Source organism: Anolis carolinensis, chromosome 4, assembly GCF_035594765.1.
Source record: "Anolis carolinensis isolate JA03-04 chromosome 4, rAnoCar3.1.pri, whole genome shotgun sequence".
Classification (NCBI taxonomy): Eukaryota; Metazoa; Chordata; class Lepidosauria; order Squamata; family Dactyloidae; genus Anolis; species Anolis carolinensis.
In genome coordinates this window covers 188,291,642-188,315,426 of record NC_085844.1, presented here as the reverse complement: position 1 = coordinate 188,315,426, position 23,785 = coordinate 188,291,642, and the positions used below count along the sequence as shown (strand labels likewise).

At 41.4% G+C, this 23,785-nt stretch overlaps 1 long non-coding RNA gene across 3 annotated transcripts; it reads right to left on the bottom strand.

Moving 5' to 3' along the window:
* On the bottom strand, positions 1-23,446 carry LOC134298395 (uncharacterized). Of its 3 annotated transcripts, XR_010005448.1 has the most exons (4): positions 8,098-23,446; positions 6,184-7,690; positions 4,257-4,420; positions 1-147 (listed from the first exon to the last, which is right to left on the bottom strand). It is a non-coding gene; the product is annotated as an uncharacterized LOC134298395 (long non-coding RNA). The 3 variants fall into 3 exon arrangements; XR_010005447.1 differs by having other exon boundaries at positions 1-4,420; XR_010005449.1 differs by lacking the exon at positions 4,257-4,420.
* Positions 23,447-23,785: the final 339 nt, after the last annotated feature.

Below are 23,785 nucleotides of genomic sequence, written 5' to 3'. Positions count from 1 at the left end.
GAAGTAGTTAACACAGGAATTTTACTGTACTTTCTCCCTAATATTAAGTGTTTAGGAGTACAGACAGTGTGTTGACTCTTAAACCATGGACTTCTGGTGGTTACGTGTCAGCCACTTTTGTAGAGTTAGGGGGTCTCCTCTGGTGACCTGAAACAATAGAACAAAAATGGGATAACCATGTTGTAATTACTAGTTCTGTGGGTAAAGTTTAGACAGAGGGAATATTTATCAGACACTGGACCCTGATAGAATTGTGACATCAGCAAAAAGTCAACCAATGAATTCCTTTCTTTGTGTCCTACCTGTAGGGTTGACTATCCTCTATATGACCAGGGATTATCTTTCTTGCCCTTCAAGCAAAACCATGCAGCTCAAGGTGAAGAGGCTGCTAGGACAGCAGTGCTGCCTCCAGGTATCCGGTCACGAGAGCATCTCTCTGTTGAAAAGCCTGGTTTCAGAAGAACTGAAGGTCCCTGAGGATCAGACCACTTTGTTGTTTCAGGGCAAAGTGCTAGATGAGGACCACAGATTGTCAGATTATTCTATTGGCCCAGAATCCGTCCTCTATCTTGCCATTAAAAAACCTCAGCTAACGCCTCTGAATGAGCCCTCAAAACCCACCTTTGCCCAGGCCCATTCTGTGTGGTACCAGCTCTCCCAAGTCCTGGAGAACCACTTCAGAACCTCTGATGCCATAAAAGTTCTTGAAAGAGTCGTGAATGACTACTACAAAAGCCTTGGCTTATTGAGTTTGAAAAACATTGAAGAGTTAGCCAGGGATATTCTGAATCCCAAGGAAACTGAGGCTGAGATTACAAGTGAGTTTCCACAGCAAGAGAAGCATCCCAGCCAAGTCCCTGTAGCTGCAAATAGGAGGGAACAAGCAACTCAGACTGAACCACAAGCACTTCTGGATGGATAACAACACTGAAAGAGCTCTGAGTATACTTGATGATGATAACAGTGCTGAGGGAGAGGAGGAAATGGGGATGGTGATACTGAACTAGAATAAAAAAATAATGAAGATGAATGAAGCATGGAGGTATGTTTTTTCAGGGAGACGAAGCAGTTCTTTTAATATCCAGCATACATACACCCACAGTCTCTTTTTCACATGTTTGTCTCTGTTGGCTACCCCTGCTGTTTTTCCAAAGACATCTTCCATCCACTTGTTTCATCTGAAGTAACTGAGCATCTTGCTATCAGTGTTGTCATACCACTGCATAGGGTAATATGTTACATAAACTAGCATGGTGGTATGGTTTGAGCATTGGGCAACAATTCTGAAAACCAGCATTTGATTTCCCATTTGGCTATGGAAGCCCACTGAGTGACCTTGGGTGAGACACATTTTCAGCCCCAGATGCTCTTGCTATAGGTTTGCCTTAAGGTCACCATACCTGGGAAGGAACTTGGAAGGCACACAACAACAGTGTGACAATGTTATTCATTTTATACTCTGGACTAGCTGTGCCCGGCCACGCGTTGCTGTGGCGAAGTCTGGTGGTATGGGAAATAAAGTCTTGAGGAATTGGTGGTAGTTAAGGTCAAGGGTCAAGGTTTTCCCCAGACATTAAGTCCAGTCGTGTCTTACTCTGGGGGTTGGTGCTCATCTCCATTTCTAAGCCGAAGAGCCGGCGTTGTCCGTAGACTCCTCCAAGGTCATGTGGGATGACTACATGGAGCGGTGTTACCTTCCTGCCGGAGCAGTACCTATTGATGCACTCACATTTGCATGTTTTCGAACTTCTGGGTTGGCAGAAGCTGGAGCTAACAGTGGGGGCTCTCTCCGCTCCCCCAATTCAAACCTGTGGCCTTTCGGTCCAGAAGTTCAGCAGCTCAGTGCTTTAACATGCTGCGCCATCAGGGGATATTATTTCCTAAAGGTTGTGAATATACAATATTTCTGATTGGTTTTTTTGTTTGTTTGTTGGAGGCAAGTATGAATGCTGCAATTAGGAAAAATGATTAGGATGTAATGGCCTTGCAGCTTTAAAGCCTGGCTGTTTCCTCCCTGAGTGAATTTTTTGTTGGGAGGTGTTAGCTGGCCCTGATTGTTTCCTGTCTGGAATTCCCTTGTTTTCAGAGTGGTGTTGTTTGCGATATTTTATGTGCTTCTACTGTCTGTGGCCCTGAGAAAACAGGATTTGCCAGACTTTGATGATGGGAATACTTTGTTGGGAGGTGTTAGCTGGCCCTGATTGTTTCCTGTGTGGAATTCCCCTGTTTATTTACTGTCCTGGTTTTAGAGATTATATTGTTCTGCATTATTCTATCCCAGTAATTATTTCATATTAAAGAAGAATCTCACTTATCCAATATTTGCTTATACAATGTTCTGGATTATCCAACGCAGTCTGCCTTTTCATAATCAATGTTTTTGTAGTCAGTGTTTTAAATTCATTGAGATATTTTAGTGGTAAATTTGTAAATACAGTACAGTAGAGTCTCACTTATCCAACATAAACGGGCCAGCAGAACGTTGGATAAGCGAATATGTTGGATAATAAGGAGGGATTAAGGATAACCCTATTAAACATCAAATTAAGTTATGATTTTACAAATTAAGCACCAAAACATCATGTTAGACAACAAATTTGTCAGAAAAAGTAGTTCAGTACACAGTAATGCTATATAGTAATTACTGTATTTATGAATTTAGCACCAAAATATCACGATATATTGAAAGCATTGACTACAAAAATGCGTTGGATAATCCAGAACGTTGGATAATCGAGTGTTGGATAAGTGAGACTCTACTGTAAATACTACATAGCATTACTGCGCATGGAACTACTTTTTCTGTCAAATTTGTTGTATAATATGATGTTTTGGTGCTTAATTTGTATAACGATTACTTAATTTGATGTTTAATTGGCTTTTCCTGAATCTCTTCTTATTATCCAACATATTCACTTATCCTGCCAGCCTGTTTACGTTGGATAAGTGAGACTCTACTGTATATTTCTAATCTTAAATTATCTGCTCAGAACTGGATTATCTGAGGCCCCTTCTTCACAGCTGGATAAAATGCACACTGAAGTGGATTATATGGTAGTGCGGAGTCAAGATAATCCAGTGCAAAGCAGATAATATAAGATTCTAAATGGGTTATATAGCTGTGTGGAAGGGCCTTGAGTCTACACTGCCATATAATCCAGTGCAAATTAGATAATCTGTGGAAGAAGCCTGAGGCCTACATCCGCCTGTCCCCTAACTGAAACCTGGCTGTCCCTTGATTGCTAGGCAACCAAGTGGGCAGAGATTAGCCCTCTAAACTGGCAGCAATTGGATAAAAACTATTATTGCTCTCCCTCTAATTAGGACTTTATTTTTCTTTTCTTTTTGTTGTATCAACCTTGAGGCGTGGATGATGGGTTGTGTTGTCAAATTTTGAGGTTGGGGGGCCTGTACTTTTGTTGTTTTGTGAATTGCCGTGATGCCATCACTCTTTTATATATATAGATGTAAAGGTAACACGGGCAATAGGCTGGTTCATAAACCATTAGTTCCTATGTTAGGCTACTTCTCTTGTCATTTAATACTCTGATAGATCAGAGCAATAAAGCAGGAAGCATCAGCCAAATTCTCTTGGCAACAGATTGTCCTGTCTGTCTTTCTAAACATGTTTGTGCACATTTCCTGAAACGGCAGCAGAAAGGGAGGGCTTTAAAGAAAAGCAAAATTGTTTCAGTTGTGCTCTGATAAATAACATAATGTTATTAACATTAGAAAAAAGCACACAGCTAAAACTGATTCTACATCAAATCCACCCACTATCAGGTTACATGTGATTCAATGTGCACTTTGCACTAGTGCCAGCTCTGACACTGCAATTTAAAAGAGCAATATCGCAGATATAATATCTCAAGGTCTCCATCAACATCCTGTGAATTTCTCTGGCAGGCCTGAGAGTACTGGAGGATGCTCGTTGCCATGGATTTTCCCCCCTATATACCTCATCCCTTTGTATCTTAAATCTAACCGTGTTCTTTGTTTTTATAGAAAAAGCAGGTGGAAGAGGACTGCATGTCTGCAAATGGCTAGCTGGTTTTCAGATAACACAGGCAGGAACTCCAACTGTGCATGTGTCAGCTTCCCAGTTTTGTACTGAAGCAAACATTTTGAAGAACTGTGAACCATCACCACCATACACCTTTTCTAGACAAAAATATGGCAACATATTAGGGAAAGTACTGTGTGCCACTGAGTTTTTAGCCACTGATAACTACACACGAGAGATTAGTATCACTCACCTTCTAAGCAGAACTATAGTATTTACTCCCCAACTTGAATCTTCTCTAGATTTTAGCTAGTTGCTGTTTCTTCACATGGCTTAAGCTGATTTCTGTAAGCTGCTTGATGAATGACATGGATTTCAATTTGTCATAGTATCCCTCTGAATTAACTATCCGCTAGCCTACAGTGGCAGTAGAAGAGAAAGTCTGCTTTTAGAGCCGGTACTTAGAAAAGGAAGTTTTGGCACAGAGTAGGTAGGTACCACACTTAGGTTCAATTCTGTCCCAAACATCTTCTGGAAACAGTTCTGGCTGGAGAATATGGTCTTTTCTGGAACTTCTGCTTAATCCTTCCTCCTTTTTTTAAAGACATAAGACATTCTGATCCCATACGGCATGGAAAATGCATGGCTGTAGATGTTGTTAAGCTGCAAATGCTATCATCTTCCTGCATTAGTTCTGCTGCTTGATATTAAAGACTCTGCAGTCCAACAATAATTGGAGGGGCACAGTTTGCCCACCACTGCCATGTGAAACTTAATACAGGGCAATCAACCTATGAGCTTGCAGGCATTGAACTCCAATTCCAAATCCAACAGTCAAAACTATTGGTCAATGGCCAAGGTGACTTGATACCTAGTTCCTAGAATTCACCTCTGCTGATAAACACACACAAGGTTGGATTGTATATAATGGCTTTAATGTAACATTCCGAAAAATCTACCACCTGTTCCCTGGAAGATGTGATGTGGCCTGAATTCTACCAGAAGTTGAAATATATGAGGAATTGTCTTTCTTAGGAAGTTGTGTTTCACAGAGTTAATAGGTCTGTTTCCCTTGAAAAAAAATCTTATGGATGCATCCATCTCTGTGATCAAACTGTGCAACCATGAGGTATCCTGGTTGGATAGCTCTGGCCTTTTCTTCTCTATCTGGATTTCCCCTGATTTAGAAAGGAAGATTTCAGAGGAATGTCACTGACCTTGTTCTGATTTTTTTTTAACTGGCTGCATAGGACAGTCAAAGCTGGTTTATTCTGATCTTCAAAATTTTCTTTGGCTTCAGATACAGAACTTTCCCTCAATATATCACCAAGTGGTAAGAATCCAGCAGAGGAGCAAAGCTTGGAAACATTACCTGGTTTGGGAATGCTGGGATTGCAGTCCAAAAAATTAACATTTCCAAGCACTTGTAAAGAAGGCATTATACAGTAGCTCCCAAAGACCATCCAAAAGTTTATTGCAGTGGAGTGGGTGACTATGTCTGAAACTAAATGTTAAAATGGTTCCTTCATGCTGCTAGATCCTTGAGCAATTGAAGCCAACTCAAATAAGAGCAATATATTGCTAAGTGATGTTCAAATAAGGGGAAGAGAATTCCACATGTGAGAAATTGCCATTGAGAATACTCTGGAGGTGTCCTTATTTGATGCACAGAAAATAAACTTAAGAGATGAATGTATGATACTTTTTTAAAGTGCCATGAACCATAAATGGAGGAAGACTCAGGGTTATTTCTGCTCCAAACCATAAGACTGTATACATAAGAAGCCTAGCCATACCTTAGATTTCAGTAGATAAGGCACAGAAAACTAGTGCAAATGTTAAATTAATGCTGTAGTAAGGTCCTGCAGACAAATACAGTGATGCCTTGAGATAACAGTGTAATTTGTTCCATTAATGAGCTTTTAACCCCAACCTCTCTTATCTCAAGGAAAATTTCCCATTGAAATGCATTGAAATGCTATTCACCTGTTCCACCCCCCCCATTTTGTTATGTGTTTTTAAATTAGAAAATGTATTTATTAATAAGAAATAATGTATAAATGCACATTGACATGGAACAATAAAAAAGAATCATCAACTTCAAAATGGTAGAAGCACAAAGTTGTGGCACAAAGCACAAAGCGAAGAGGCAGAAGCATCATTTTTTTTTTCATACTTACTCATTCCAGCCTCCCTCCTTCTCTTGCTCTCTTTCCTTCTCTCTCTTCTTGAAGCCAAACATACCAGGAATTAAAACCACACAAAATCAACTAACCTAATGTTCCTCAAAGCGAACAAGAGCAAAGCAGACAACAATATCCCAAAGCAACAAGAGCATGAGGCACAAGGCACAGAGGCTGCTCTCTTGAACCCCTAAAGCCATGTACTCTGGCACTAGCACTTAACTCAAAACTCTGCTAGTATGTCAAAGTGAAACCTGGGTTGGGTGATGGCTCTTAACTCAAAACACTCATAAGTTGGGATGTTCTTAAGTCGAGATTCTACTGTAGTCATACAATTTGTTATATTACATAGCCATTATAATTTGGGTATGGTGATGTCTAAAGGTGCTGTGGAGTCTATGACATAGTGTATTACTTCAGAGACCTTAATTCTCTCAGGTTTCCATAACTCCCCATCTACATTGTCATCGTAGTGCAGTTTGAAATTGCATTATATGGTCAGTGTAGACTCATATAATGCAGTTAAAACTGCATTATATCAGTCAACACTAATCATATAATGGTTAGTGTAACTCATATAATGCAGTTTCAAGCTGCATTATATGACAGTGTAAATGGAGCCTTAATCCCTCTGATAGTAAATATGGGGGGGAAAGGAATCTGCCTGTAGTTCAAAGGTAAGAGTACACAGCAAATGTTCCCTTTTCAGATACTATATGAATGAAATTCCTACCATCCTTAAACAACAGGAGCTAATGGGAGATGAATTTTATGAGTTGCAGTACAATAACTTCTGTAGGGTTATAAACTGCCTACCTTGTAAAGTTTTTTTTAAAAAAAATTGCCTGCTTTACAAGATTTTTAAATTTAAAAAATGCTGACTTTTATGGTAATGGCTTTATTCTGAGTTATTGTTTCAAACTGTTTTAGTTAATTTTTCAAGAAATTACTCAGAAGGGTATAGTGAGAATTTTCCTGCCTATGGAGCCATCAGCAATATGAATAACCAAACTTATATCTTTTTCTATATGGAAATTAACCATCATGTAGGAAAATGTTTTTTTTAAAGGAGGTCGTCCTGGACTCCTTGTTTGTGCAAAACCCTTTTCCAATGCACTTCCAAGTGGTATCAAAAACATGCAGCTCAGCATCTAGCCCTGCTCTAATAACAGAGCCCAGACATTTATAATGGCACTTTACTCTCTACCCTTCCCCTCCAAACAGAGCTGGAATAATCCCTATGAATAAAATTAAATTGGTAGTCACGAAGTATTTAATTAGTACACAGCAGTAATTCTGTTTGTAAACACAAAGCCAGAGAAATGGAGATGTGACCAGAATTGGAAGCTGGTATTGTTTAATAGGCTTGCTCAAATAATTCGATTTCCCCGTTACCCGTTATTAATTCGTTATTTTCGTTTGTTTTGAAGCAATATACGGCCTTGATTGTCCACACGTCTGGATATCGCGGTTTCGAATCGCAAGAGGCCGTTTTTTCTTATTTCTTCGTTTTTTTCGTTAGGAAAAAAAGCTTTTGCAAATCACCCAAACTCCCACCATTCAGGCCCTTTCCTTTTGCCCCTCAGCAAAAGGGGCGTCACGGGCTCAGCCAATGGGAGGGGGCGAGGGGGAAGGAGGCCGAGGAGGAGGAGGAAGACGGAGGGGGGAAATGGCCGCCGCCGCCGCCGCCTCGCCTCAGCTCAGGCCTGGAGAGACCGAGAGAAACAGAGAGGGGCCCGGCGGTGAGGAGGAAGAGGCCCGGGATGCGAGGGGGTGTGGGCCAGGCCCGTCCTCGGCTGCTCCCGGGGAGGGAGGGAGGGAGGACTACGACTCCCAGGGGCCCAGATTCTCACCCTCCCTCCCCCCAATACAGGTCTCTCCATACCACGCTACATGAACTTGAATGGATACTGTGGTTGTGTTGTCGAAAGCTTTCATGGCCGGGATCACACTGTTGTGGTATGTATTCCGGGCTCTATGGCCATGTGCCAGAAGCATTCTCTCCTGACGTTTCACCCACATCTGTGGCAGACATAGAGGTTTTGACGTCTGTGCGAAGCTAGGCAAGTGGGGTTTATATATCTGTGGAAGGTCCAGGGTGGGAGAAAGAACTCTTGTCTGTGGGAGGCAAGTGTGAATGCTGCAATTAGTCACCTTGATTAGCATTGAATAGCCTTGCAGCTTCAAAGCCTGGCTGCTTCCTACCTGGGGGAATCCTTTGTTGGGAGGTATTAGCTGGCCCTGATTGTTTCCTGTCTGGAATTCCCATTTTCTGGGTGTTTCTGGGAAGGTAATGGCACTCCATGTAGTCATGCCGGCCACATGACCTTGGAGGTGTCTATGGACAACACTGGCTCTTGGGCTTAGAAATGGAGATGAGCACCAACCCCCAGAGTCAGACATGACTGAACTTAATGTCAAGGGATACCTTTACCTTTACCTATACACACACACACACACACACACATATGCAGGGACTATATATATATATATACACAGTATATATCACACACACACCAATTTAACAAAGTTTCAGCCACAAAAACAAAGTTTCTGAAGTAGAACAATGACTTTCACAGTAAAGACAACCCAATTTAACAGGAAATAAGACTTTCAAACCAGGAACAGATTTCTGCAATTATTAAAAAATGGTTTATTATAAAAGCTATGAAAATTCTCCAAAAATCAGAGGATAAGGGAAACGTTCCAAATTTTGGTGAGCTATCAGTACTAAATGTGTTCTACCACTGTACCAAGTTTGAAGAAGATCACTCAAAAAATGAGGGTGGGAGAGTCCTGTAAAGTCCTCTCCCTCTGTGCTGTTTTTGGGAATTGCGCATGCGCGTCTGCCATTAACGAATTAATTTTGAAAATAACGAATTTTCGTTAATTTCGAATTTTTTGGGGGGCAAAATTCGGAAATACCTTCAGAAACGAAACGCTGCCCCCCTCTAGTTTTGAAACGAGTTTAGAATCAAATTTTTCATGGATCGATCAAGCCTATTGTTTAATGATCCAAAATGCATCAAAAAGGTTGGTGATGAGAGCAAGAGTCACCAAAATGGATTCAGTGAACCCCAACCCCCACCTCCAATACTGCAGCATGCATAGCTAGCATATAATGCAAGCTTAGAAACCAATGTTTATATACTACACAGGTTTTCTATATAAAGTCACAAATATAAAGAGCATGTTTGCTGTGGAACTCCCTCCCCAGTGACATCCAGCAGGTTCCTTCCCTTCTAGGGTTCAGAAAAAAACTAAAGACATGGCTATGTGCTCAAGCATTCAATGAATGAACTTCGAGCTTGGCACAGTCGGTTTTTAAGACTCTGGATTAACAAGGTCTAGTGAATGAAAGGACATTACCTTGGTGCATGGTAATGTTTTATTATTGCATATTGGTTTTTATGATGTTTTAAATGTTTTTAGTTTTTAATGGCTTTTGTATTGTATTGTTGATGTGATGGCACTTTGTTGCCAATTTGTAAGCCGCCCAGAGTCCCCCAGGGGAGAAGGGCAGGGTAGAAATACCGGAAATAAATACTGTGTCACATTGTCAAGGTATTTTGATCAAGAAATGGAATATTTTTCATGTTCAAGTACCTATTGTGCACTCTAGACTGTTACCATTGTGTCCACCAAAGCCAAACCATGAATCCCATTACAGTCCTTTTGGCAGTTGCCACACCACATTCCTTTCTGATCATGCTTCTTTCAGAGGCAGATCAATAAATGGACCAATACTTCAAATGCTTCAATGACAGCTTATTAAATTTCCTGCCACCATGAGCAGCCAACAGGCGATGGTATCAGACAGAGTCCTGAACTATCTAGGACATGGATCCTAGCTGGATCCATGTCAATAAAGATGTGGCTCAGATTTCTTGAATAGCTGTCAAATAGGGAAAAAGCTCTGTATTTGCAATTGTGTTGTGTTGGTTCTTTGGAGAACTCTGTCTGCTGACACCCTCTGGTCATGAGAATAAAGCCATTGATTTTGCCTTCAGTCCATCTGTGTCTTACCTGGTCCTTTGGAAGCTTGGCACTCTGGGCCTTGAACCTGCAGTTTTAGTGGAGCTGAGCTCTCATAACAACACCATGACTAAAATGATAATACTGTACTGTATAATGAAGAAAAGTATTAAGGCTCAGCTAACACTATTCACAAAAATGGCAGTAAATCTTTTATTTTTAAAACTGATTGTGACGGGTACCTATTTGTTGTGAATTCATAAGCATTACAGCAAGGCTTGTCAATGGCTATTAGGGTCTGCTTCAAAAGTGAAAGCCATGGAACATTCCAAATAGCTCTGGACTGTAAGTCCCAGCCGCCCATAAATCAGTAGCGAGGAATTCCAGTAGTAACAATCCAGCAACATTTGGCAGGGTGCATGTTTCTCACCCTTGTTTTCCCCAAATAAAGCTGTATGTATGAGTCAGTGATGTTTTCAGCAGCCTTCCCACAAGGATGCTATGCTATCATAATTGAACAATACATTCAGCTGTGTGTTCCACAGTTCAAGACATGGCTGGCCCAGGATGCCCAAAATTAGCAAGAACTCCTCAATCCTGCAAAATAAATAGCAACAAAATGGCTTGTGTGCTTTGGTGTAGCTCTTTGGCACCTCTTCAAAGAGTTGCTTAGAAACGGACTGAGGTGATTTTCACGCTTATGTCTAGATTACTCATCATAGCAACTTTGAGAACAGTGACAAATTCTAGACCCTTTTCTTTTACAACTAAAAAGTCATTGGTCAGGTGGGCTGGTACTTCTATTTCAGTCGTATCTGGGCATGTGGAAAGCATCATTACTGCTCGCAGGTACTCAGATTGCTTTTCACTGGACTTGGCTATCTGTTCTAGTACAATGATAAGCTGATTCTGCTATGCCTCCACTCATGTCCTAGAAGGACCGATTTGTGTGCCCCCCCCCCAAAATATTAAAGTTATAATTGAAAATGTGTCAGCATGGGGCAGGGCTGGTGGTACAAAAACAGAAGTACCAAACAAATACACCAATCTCTCCTTGGAATAGGTTTGAAACCTTATTTATAACCCACCCTATCTCCCCAAATATTCAGTGCCGATAGTAACATGTAAACAAATCAAGAAATGAATCAAGAACAACTCAGTAAATTATAAACTGACATAAATAAACAAGACATAAAATAATCCACATGATTATTATTAAATCTTTAAAATATCATTTAAAATCTCTAAAATTAGGCTAAAATTGTTGGGGGAGAGATGGAAAACAGCAATTTAACTGGGTGGATGCTAACCGCTAGGTAAGGTGCAAATAGATGTACTTAATCCTGCTGATGAGTTTTACCCGTTGTAGGCTTTTTGTGTACTTGATCCCACATATGCTTAGCCTTCTTTCGGTGCTTTACAGAATGTTGGAAGTGCAAACAACACTTAGCATTGAAGAGTCAAAAATGCCTCAGAGCTGGTATAAATAACAAAGATGCAGTGACTCAAAGTGTCCTCCCTCTATCAGCCATATCACATTGGGGCTGTAATGCAGGCAATCCTGTTCTTCCGGTGTGAGCCGATTTCAGAGAAATGTAGTTTGGGAAGGCAAGGACCTCTGTAGCAGAGTTTTCAAAAGGCCTAAACTACATTTCCCAGAATTCTGCTCGTACCAGAAGAACGGGGCTGCCCACGTGAAAGCTCCAGTGTGAGTCTACCTAAGATGATGTAAACTGGATATTTCCCGATTTCTTCTCTACCCATCAGTTCTCTCTCAGCACTTTGCTACAATGAAGCTATTTATTTATTTATTTATTGCATCACTTCTACCCCGCCCTTCTCACCCATCAGGGGACTCAGGGCGGCTTACAATATAAACATATACTTCAGAAAAACAGTTTACATCAGATTTAAAAGTCTTTCAAACTTAAAAAAAATTACAATAAAAATTGAAATATACATTAAAAACCTGCATAATTGTACATTTAAATAAACATTTAAGGTGCTTTTCAATGGGGCACCCCACAAGGAATGGCATGGCCACAAAACTCACAAAGGCAGGGCAGGCTTAAAAAAATAAGCCATTATTTATATTCTTTGTGAAAAGAAAACAAAACAGGAAGTGGAAATGCAGAGGAGGGGAGGGGGAGGAAGGGGGGGAGTACCTTCAAGGACTCAGTATAGACAGACAGACAGACAGACATATAAATAAACGTGGTCGGCCCCTCCGTCACAAAGTGGTCCCGGCAACTAAAGTGCGCTAGCTTTGGCTTCAGGTCTTCTCGGGAAGGTTCAGCCAATGGGTCTCCTCACCGAGGGCAGCAGGGTGGAGTGGCCCCTCCTGACGCCTCCTCCTCCTCCGGCAAACCAAGGAAACCACGACGGCCACCAAGACGAGCGCGATTCCCAGGAGGCTGACGATGGCGAGGGTGGTGTGGGACGGAGAGGAGGACCCCCGGGGGGCCGGCTGGCTGGGAGCAGCCCCTTGCTGGGGCGTTGGGGGTCTCCCTGGCCGGCCCACTGCAGCCCCCGGGGTGAAGGGGGGCTCCGAGGGCATCAGTGTGCTGGGGGTCTCCTCTTGCTGTAGCCCTGTCACCGCCTGAGGGGTGTCTGTCAGGAAACGGGGGTCCGGCTGGGCTGCTGGGGGTCCCTTCGAGGTCAGAGGGGCCTCTGTTTAGATTAGTGCCTGAGTAATTTTCCAATCGAGAAGGGAATTCCTGTAATAAAGTTTTTATTTGTTTTCCAGATCATTGGTGCCTTGACATCTTAATCAGGATTTCTAACTGTTCTACACAGTTTCTTTCACAGAACACACCTGAAGGGAAGGAACTAATGTGCAATTCCTATGTTTTGGAAACTCCTCAGTGCTGCTGTCTCAAATTGAAGACTGACTCATAAAACCAGGTAGCAAGCTGGGACAAATAACTACAAGAAGGATGAGCGAATGAACAAAAATACAGGAACAGAGAAATGTGTCATGATCTTTCCTAAAAATATGTGCCCGCCTGCAGTTTTAAGTGTATTTAACTGAGGATGGGCTCAGGGCTGGCATTTCCAAAGGCTTATCTATGCCCACACTCCTATAGGCCTAATGCTGATCTGCACTTCTGGAACCTCTAGCTGCCACATCCCTCATCTTTTTCTCCTTCCTTTGGCTCCCCATGTACCCTAAGACTCTTTAAACATTGAACCAACTAATGGTAACCACAAGAAAAAAGAATAGCAGCAGTAGCCACTGACAACTCCATCACTTGCCTGGCTTGCCCTTTCCTTCGTATTAGTATGCATTGGGTGCAAAGCAGGACAGAGGAAGCAAAGGAGTCATGGGGGAAAGCAAAATGAGAATGGGATAATTGAGAACTCAAAGCAGAGCCTGGAAAAGTAACCTTTTGGACTATAACTCCAAGTATCCCCAGCTACTTACCATGTTGGCTAAAAATGTTAAGGCATGTCCAAACAATAATTATTGTCCTTGTGTTGATGTTGTGGTGTTCCTCCAAGTCATTTCTGATTCCTGGAGACTCTAAGAAGTTTTCTTGGCAAGATTTGTTCAGAACCAGTTTACTATTGCCTTCACCTGAAGTTGAGAGTATGTGACTTGCTCACAATCATCGAGTCTGTTTCCAAGTGAAAATTTGAACCCTAGTATCCTTGACTCCTTTCACAACACCCAACATCATGCTGGCTTTGATACCATTTTAATTACTAGTCTCCATCTTATAGAATTGTTTGTTCTGCATTTCTATGAAGGGCTTATAATTTCCTCAGAAAGAGATCTTGTGTTGTAGTTCAAGGGGATTGTACTCAAGAATTCTGAGCACCTTGTGAAATTGCAAGTCTCAAAATTCCATCAGAGAGAATCAATGCAATTAAAATGATGACATTGACTGCTTTTATTGTACCTAGGGGATATACCCCAGGAGTTGGAGTCCAAAAAATAAGAATATTTCATTCTGGGAGTCTGGCTGAGATAGAGACACAGAGTTGTAGAAAGCTCTAGAGGTCTGTACGTCTACTGATGACTGATGGCCTAGAAAGGAAGTTTGATTGTGTTTCAGTAGGCATTAAATACACACAAATATTGCCTTCTTATACAGTATACAGTGCTTATTAGAAGGTGCAATGTGGATCTTTGTTATATGTCTCTAGTCCCCTGCATCAACCCCTGACCAGCTGTTCATCTCTATTCCCACACCTCTCTCACCCGAAGGAATTGTGGATCCCACTGGAGTTCTTAATAGTGATGATATAGGTTGAGTATCCATTATCTAAAATCTGAAATTCTTCAAGTCTAAAATCATCTACATGGGTTGCTGAGATAGTGACACCTCTGCTTTCTGATGGTTCAATGTATAAACACTTTGTTTAATGCACAGAATTATTAAAAATATTGCTATGTGCATAAAATGTACATGAACCATACATGAATATTGTGCTTAGATTTGGTTCCCATATCCAACATAACTCCTTGTGTACATACAAATATTCTAAAATGGGGGGGGGGGGAATCTGAAATCCAAAGTACTTCTGGTCTCAGACACTGTAGATAAGGAATACTCAATTTGTACTAACCTAACCCACAAACTATTTTCTTTCCTTTTTCTTTAGCAAGGTCAAGCTGACACAGAACAAGGAAGAGGCATTTTAATGTATGAAGCATAGGTCTTTAGCACCCTTCACTGCTGGCACTGTTCAAGAGATGAGAAAAGAAGCTTTGGTGAAGTGTTTTAGGACATTTCACCAAAGAACCTTTAACAGAACTAAGATTTAAAAGAGATATGCACAAGAAATGCAAAGGGGGGGATCACCAAAGAGGAATTCAAACAAATAACCAACACATGTAGGGAAAAGGTGTGAAAGGCTAAAGCATAAATGAGCTCAAGCTTGTAGAGAGATTAAAAACAATTAAAATGGTTCTTTGGTTATGTCAGTAGGAAGAAAAAGTAAAAAAAAAAACAAACAAAAAGGAAATGGTGGGGCCTCTGCGTGGAGAAGGTGGTGAAATGCTAGCAGGTGATAGGGAAAAGGCAGAGCTGTTCAACACCTTCTTTGCCTCAGTCTTTTCCCAAAAAGAGATTGGTGTCCGACCTGAGCAATATGGAGCAGATGAGGTAATAGGGGAAATGCAACCCAAAATGGGTATAGAAGTAGTCAAGAAATACCTGGCTACTCCAAATGAATTCAAGTCTCCAGGGACAGATGAACTACATCCAAGAACGTTGAAGGAACTAGCAGAAGTCATTTCAGAACCACTGGTAATAATCGTTGAGAATTCTTGGAAGTCCCAGCAGACTGGAGGAGGGCAAATGTTGTCCCTATCTTCAAGGGGCGGGGGGGGGAAGGACCCAAACAATTACTGTCCAGCCAGCCTGACATCAATACCAGGAAAGGTTCTGTAGCAGATCATTGTGAAAGCAGTCTGCAATCACTTAAAAAAAATGCTGTGATGACTGAAAGTCAACAACACCCTTTTCTGAAAAGCAAGTCATGCCAGACTAATCTTATCTCTTTTTTTTCAATAGAGTTACAAGCATGGTAGATGCAGGGAATGCTGTGGATGTAGCATATCAATTTCAGTAAAGCCTTTGACAAGGTCCCCCATGGTCTTCTTGCAAACAAATTAGTAAAATGTAGACTAGATAATACTATTATATGGTGGATTTGTAATTGGTTAAGCAACCGAAAGGGTGCTCACCAATGGTTTCACTTCATTCTGAAAAGAAGTGACTAGTGGAGTGCCCCGGGGTTCGGTCCTGGGACTAGTACTGTTCAACATCTTTATTAATGACTTGGAGGAAGGTTTAGAGGGCATGCTTATCAAGTTTGCAAATTACACCAAATTGGGAGGGATAGCTAATACTCCAGAAGACAGGATCAGAATTCAAAATGACATCAGTAGATTACATTGCTGAGCCAAAACTAACAAAATGTATTCCAACAAGGAGAAGTGTAGGATACTTCACTTAGATAGAAACAAAGACATGCACTGATATGGAGTGGGTGATGCCTGACTCAACAATGTGAGAATGAACTTGGAGTCTTTGTGGACAACAAATTGATCATGATTCAACAGCATGATGCAAAAGCATAAAAAGCCAATGGGATTTTGGACTTCATCAAAAACAGTATAGTGTCTAGATCTAGGGAAGTCATTGTGCCTTTGTATTCTGCTTTGGTCAGACCTCATCTATAATACTGTGTCCAATTCTGGGCATCACAGTTTAAAAGAGATATTGACAAGCTGAAGGGTGTCCAGAGGAGGGTGACTAAAATGATCAAAGGCCTGGAGATCATGCCCTATGAGGAGCGGCTTAAAGAGCTGGAGATGTTTAGCCTGAAGAAGAGAAGTTTGAGAGGAGGCATGATCACCACGTTTTAATATTTGAAAGGCTGTCATAAGGAAGAGGGAACAGACTTGTTTTCTGCTGCCCTGGAAACTAGTACTCAGAGCACTGGGTTCAAATTACAGGATAGAAGATTCCACCCAAACGTTAGGAAGAACTGCCTGACCATAAGAGCTGTCCAACAGTAGAACTCTGCCGCAGAGTGTGGTGGAGGCTCCTTCCTTGGAGGCTTTTAATCAAGGCTGGATGGCCATCTGTCAAGGGTGCTTTGATTGTGCCCTTCCTGCATGGCAGGGGATTGGACTAGATGGCCCATGTGGTCTTTTCCAACTCTATGACTCTATGATTTTATAACAGGAGAGGCTGGTCAGCGTGACTCAGGAGAAGTGATTTTTTGTCGTGACCAGAAGAATAAAGAGCAAGAAGAACGTCACCTCCCCCTCTTGATTTGCATTGCAGCTAGTTCTTAATGTTATTATCAGCATTATTAAGCACCCAAAGCCTTATGGTGATGGGAATAATAAACAGGAGCAAGCTATAGAGTAGAAGTCTAATCCTTAAAAAAAGTCTGAGCAGAATCCTATTGCGATGGAAAGAGTGTGACGTCAAGGAGAGGCTTAAAATATACTAGGGAGTGGGGATCACATGACAGCCGTGAAACACGAGCTGCTCTTTCTGAAGCACAAGCTTCAGCAGGAAGCCTTCAGGAACAGAGGAGAGTATATTTACAGAAACAGGACTTCGTTTCATCTCCATCCTTCAGTCTCTTCTCAAAGACCTCAGCAGCATCCAGAGAGCTGGAATACAATGCTTTCATATAGTAAAAAATATTGTCCAGAGCTAGTCCAGAGCTTGGGAAAGTACTTTTAAAAAAGGGTAACCGTTATTCTTCTAATTTTCTGCAGTAATATTTATAATGGTGACAATTTGTAGTTTTTGTTGTGGTTCCATTTTTTAAATAACACTTTACTTTCTCATTTCAAAAGAATGATTAGTTACATTTACAGTCAGACCTCCATAGTCATGTATTCTGTAACCTCTGTCAACCATCCATGGACTTGAAAATATCCCCCCCAAAAAAACTAAATTCTGAAAAGCAAATCTTGAGTTTTGCCATTTTATATAAAGGATGCTGCCTTACTATGTCATTGTATATAATGGCACTTGAGTAAGTACAGATTTTTGATATCAACGGGCGGTCCTGGAATTAAACTCCAGTTGGTACCAAGGGTCCGCTGTAGTTACTTAGTAAAGTAAGTGTAGTTACTTTTAAAAAATGGAATATGACAAGATGCTGGCTTATTGTACAAAATGCACTATCAATCTTGTTGCTGCCTCAACTTCTCCCAGCTGAACAGAAGGCAACACTTAAGCCATGCAGTGTTGCTTATCAGCAATTTATTTATTTGCCATAGTTGTACCCAGCCCTTCTCACCCTGAAGGAGACTCAAGGCGGCCTTACAACAGGCAGCAATTTGATGCCATGCACACATACATCAAAATAAACAGTTACAATTAAAACCAAACAATTAAAATATAAATGGTTAAAACAACAATTAAGATCACACCATCCAAATCATTTAGCGAGTACAAACGGAGTAACTGCAGAATAACTTTAAAAATTTGTTGTTTTAGGCCTAAATCCAGTTGCTAGGCTCAACTGGAGTTCACTCACAGAATTAATTGCTATAGGATAAGACAACATTTACATAAATCCAGGTAGTTCATCTCCAATTGGAACTCATTTAAGCTTTAGTTGCACTGTAAAAGAAGGGAAGTTATCCCTTGTTAAATTATCATCAGAGTATAACATTCTTATACCTTCATTATTCCAAAATGGAATTGAGTAAATATAAGCCCCAAGTTATTTATCTATTTATTCACTCATCTATCTATTCACAGCACATTACTACCAAACTATGAATTACTGGCTTTCAGAATAACTGCCTGCAAACCTATGTCCATCTGCTTTACTTCACTGTGCCAACTAGGCAGTCACCAAATAGAGAGAAAGAATAGCCCTGAGCTGTTCCTGGAAAGTGGTAGCAAAAAAACAAAAAACAAAAAGAAAAACAGATGCAACTTCATGTTTGACTGCCCATCATTAGTATCTGTGTTGGCTGAACATGGAGAGCTATGAACTGTGGCTCTTCACTAATCTGTTTGCTTGTTAGCAATTGATTGTGGAATTTTTGCCTTGGCCTGATTATTGAATTGACATTAAAACAATTTCTTGCTTTCTAAAATGAAGGAAAGAAATACTAAAATTTGGTCTGATTAGATGAAAATTAAAGTCCAGCAGAAAACACTGCAATTGCTGCAAAATGCAAAGAAGTATTGTCTGGTTTGTGATTGTGGGAGACAGATTACATGCCCAGATAGAAACTTTGATCTGATCCTACAAGGAAGAGCAACATTTGAGGACAAATTGCCACATATTGCCAATAAATTGGAGTCCATGTTTGCATCATTAACCAGCTGCAATAAATCACTACTGACAGAGAGGTCATAAGTTCGAAGCCCGGGTCGGGTTAAACCCCCGACCATTAAATAGCCCGGCTTGCTGTGTTACCTATGCAGCCTGAAAGACAGTTGCATCTGTCAAGTAGGAAATTTAGGTACGCTTTATGCGGGAGGCTAATTTAACTAATTAACAACACCACAAAACTGCCAGCAACATGTTGGAAAAGGAATGAGGAAGTACAGTCACTAGTGGACGTTGAAGCAACAGCTCCCCCTGTGGCCGGAATCGTGAAGCTGGAATGTAAAATGTCTCTGTGTGTTGTTTGTCTGATAACAATGAATGTTTGCCATATATATGTTCATTGTAATCCGCCCTGAGTCCGCTTCAGGGTGAGAAGGGCGGAATATAAATACTGTAAAATAAATAAATAAATACAATTCTGCAATAAGAATTAATAATATATGGCCCCTGGATTATATGGATGTCTCACACTCCTCCCAACCTGCCCCATCCCCATGACTCATTAAAACTGAGCAGATAATCTTCCAGACCATTATTTAAAGGGTTCTCCTCCCATAACACCCCTAGATCTGTCATGGAAAACCATCTTCCTGCTGATGGGGAATAATGGGAGTTGTACTCCAGCACAGTGGGAAATCCCAAGATTAGGAATGTACTACAAAGTCATTCCTGATTTGTCCGTCTGAGTCACAATCCCCATTCAATCAAAATGAGAACTGAGTTCTTCTTCGGTTGTTATCACACCATGTTATTACATTGTCATACCAATGCATTAATCTTGCTTTTGTTTCAGCCTTATCACAAGGCATCTTTGCTTTCCAGACATTGTTGCATTATAGGGTAATTGTGAATCTGTGTTTTTTCCCCATGCTGGAAAGGATCTCTTTTTCCCGCAATAATTCGGTAACCAGTTTGGGTGCAGATATCTCACAGAGCTTTCTTCTATGAACAATCCATTAATAGACATGATGTGGATGTGGCCAGGTTCTCCCTCCCACAAGACTTTCCACGGAAATCTCTAGCAAAGAAACCCAAGACTGCTTCTGGTGCTCAGGCAGGGAAGAACACTTTTATAGTATGGCTAAAACCCCTTTAAACAACCTCTTCTGGCTGTGGATATTTGTTTGGTTGGTGTTATAACATCATATTGTTATCACACATCCTACCATCATACTGTTTTTCTCATTCACGATTATGGCTTCATTTTTTAAAAAAAGAAGAGCCAACCATAAAACATGAGTAGCAGTAAAAGAGTTGATAATGTATTTATTTATTTACAACATTTATACCCTGCCTTTCTCAATGCCAGAGGGGACTCAAGGTGGCTTTACACATAGGCAACTATTCGATGCCTTAAAAACAGTGTATTGGCTCCATTAATGCAGATAAAACACACAAGTCATATTCTTAAAGCACAAATACAGCAGGGTGCAATAGAGAGTGCCAACAATTGCAATATACCTCACAACCTCTGAGGATGCCTGCCATAGATGTGGGCAAAACGTCAGGAGAGAATGCTTCTGGAACATGGCCCTGAAAACTCACAACAATCCAATTGCAAGGTTGGCTGTAGCAGATTTCATGTAGAATAATGTGGCATAAAAGAATGGTGCAATAAGCTCCTAAGATATCTCGATCTTGTTCAACCCCTAATAGGAATAACTAGAGCATATGGGAGTCCATAGGGAAGGGAAGTCACTATTAAACAGTTCATGACTATGAACTGTTGAAAAATAAGAGCTGTTTTGGGTCAGGGTTGGCCTTGAGATGAAACAGTTACAGTTATTGCATCAAGCAGCAACTTCCAAAGGGGGAAATATTTTCCTATCTCTTCTCCATCTCTCTACGGCACTAATGAAGAGCTCCATTTCAGAACAGGGAGATGTTTACGTTGTGAAAATTTTAATACATGGAGCTTTCCTTTTGCAGTGTCTCTAGACTGAAAAGACAAGGATATAAATAGGTCACTGGCCTAATATAAATGGCCAGGCTTGGACCTAGCAGTAGGTGGAGTGAAATATCTACCATAGGCACCAAACAGAGGCAAAGAAACATTAAGACCAAAAGGGAGTCAGATACCCCCCCCCCCCCCGCCCCCACACACACACACCAGTGGTTTCTCCTCTGCCTTTCTTTGGATCTTATGTACCTGCAGTTTCTCAAGTCACCCCTGACATGAAAAATATACTTAAGCCTTTTGCTTCCTTCTTACCTGATATAGTTACATTCCACTTCTTCAAGAAAGTGTTCTCTTTGTCCTTTTGTCATGAGATACCCACTCCAATAACAGTCGCTAGCTATCCCTGATAGATGACATATTTAGGGCTCTTGTTACCAAGTATAGACCAACTCCAGTAGATTTCTTTAAGTTTTCCTGTTTATCTTATGATCTATTCCTGTGCCTACTATACACTCATATTATAATAGCCTGCATAATTCCTGGAAAAAGGAGGGATGCAGTGGCATTGTGATGGAGGACAGTGTTATGTGTGCCAGGTGGTTTAGCCTATGTCCTATAAGTGAGCCTACAGCCCTTAAGTGTTGTAAAAGACACTTAGGCAGCACCATCATAAGATTAAATTGCCAGTCTAGTCAGATTCTGAGCTGACTAGAATGGGCGGGGGGGGGGGGGGGGGGAGAGAGAGAGAGAGAGAGAGAGAGAGAGAGAGAGAGAGAGGCCATCTTTTTCTTTGCGTCAAGCCAGGGCTGGTCCTCCTACAGAGTGCATCTACACTGTAGAATTAATGCAATTTGAAACCACTACAGCTGCTATAGCTCAACTGTATAGAATTGTGTGAGCTGTAGATTCACAAGGTTTTTACCCTTCTCTGCCACAGAGTGCTGGTGCCTCACCAAACTGCAAATCCAAGGATTGCATATCACAGAGCCATGGGAATTAAAGTGGTGTCTAACTGAATTAGTTTTCCAATGAAGATCTGTCAGATGGCAGTACAGGATAGGATCTCTAGCCCACAATACTTGGCTTTTAGAACCAGACATTTAGTCCAGCTGTTATTATTCTCCACAGAGCACTGCTATCTTATGGTCCATGGGGCACAGAGGAGTGCTTCTCAGACTATTCAACATGCCAAAGTTGGTACCATATTTGTGTGTATTAGCGACAACTGTTTTTTCTTGAAAATTGCCATCTGCTGGTAGCCAATAGTTTGTGGACCAGCACTGGTCCAGGAGCCACTACTTTTGATAGTACTGACATAGGGATAATCTACATAGTAGAATTCATGCATTTTGACACCACTTTAACTGTCATGACTCAATGCTATGGGGTCCTGGGGATTGTAGTTAGGTGAGGCACCAGCACTCTTTGGCAGAGAAGTTTATAAAACCCAGCTCCCATGATTCCATTGCATTGAGCCATGGCAATTAAAGTGGTATCAAAATCTATTAATTCTACAGTATGGGTGCACCATAAAGGGCATGGCTAGGGATAATGGTGGGGAATGGGTGGATGGAAGCCAAGGTAAAGGGGGAACATGATCTCTCTTTCCACTTCAGGGTTCTGCTACTAGGTAAGGTAAAGGTTTTCCCCTGACGTTAAGTCCAGTCGTGACCGACTCTAGAGGTTGGTGCTCATCTCCATTTCTAAGCCGAAGAGCCGGCATTGTCCATAGATACCTCCAAGGTCATGTGGCCAGCATGACTGCATGGAGCGCCGTTACCTTCCCGCCGGAGAGGTACCTATTTATCTACTCACATTTGCATGTTTTCGAACTGCTAGGTTGGCAGGAGCTGGGGCTAACAGCGGGCACTCATTCCGCTCCCGGGATTTGAACCTGGGACCTTTCGGTCTGCAAGTTCAGCAGCTCAGCGCTTTAACACACTGCGCCACCACCAGGGGCCCTGCTAGAGGCAGTAAAATATCTTCTATTCCCCCTGATGGCTTCTTTGGGGTTATTTTGACAATACAGAGGTAAATCTGACAGATGTGATTTCAGCATCGTAGCCAAATCATCAACACTTGATGAAACTCTCCTTGCCAAGATCTCCTGGCATCTCTAAGTCTAACCCTGATTTATTGAAATGGGTTATCTTCGCTCAGATTAAGCACAAGTTATCAAACAATCCCTCTTTAGCATGCAAACTGAGCCAGATCCGTCAATCTCTTCCCACATTTTGAAGTTTCCTCCCTGCAGATCCCCAGTGTCATGTTTCCCAAATTAGTTCTTACCTGCCTCCCCTCTTTCCTTTCCTGGCCCCTTTTTCCTTTCTGTCAAGCTGAAATGGCTATGAATGAATGGGCCCTGCGTCATGTGATGCCATCACCATGGAGACAGATGGCAGCTGTAAGATGTAAGATTTCGGGATCACAGGAGGCTGGCTGCATAACCAGCAAGTTATTTATAGGTTGGTGTTTGTGAATTTATGGAGCTGCGTCTGCTTTTTGAGCGTGGTGTTTAATCTTCGCCATTTCTCATCAGGTGGGCATGGGATTATTTCGCTTTGCACTCAGGCATTAGACAAATCCCTCCGAATTCTGAATTGAATGCGGAGGAAGGGGGATTCTCCAACAACGTATGCCAAGATCAGGAGAGTTCGGGATTCATGCTCAATTTATTTTCTTATTCTTAGATGCTCCCACAATCATGCTCAACACAGCTCATTTCACAACTTTCAATATTTCCTGTTTAGACCAGGTTTTTTTTTACTGATGTGAAGTAGCAAATAACAGAGCAATGTCTCCATCCACTCCCACACTGTCAAAATAGATTGTAAGTTATTTTTACTCCTGAAAATCCCACAAATGCTTATCCTCGAGATCAAAATGATAATATGG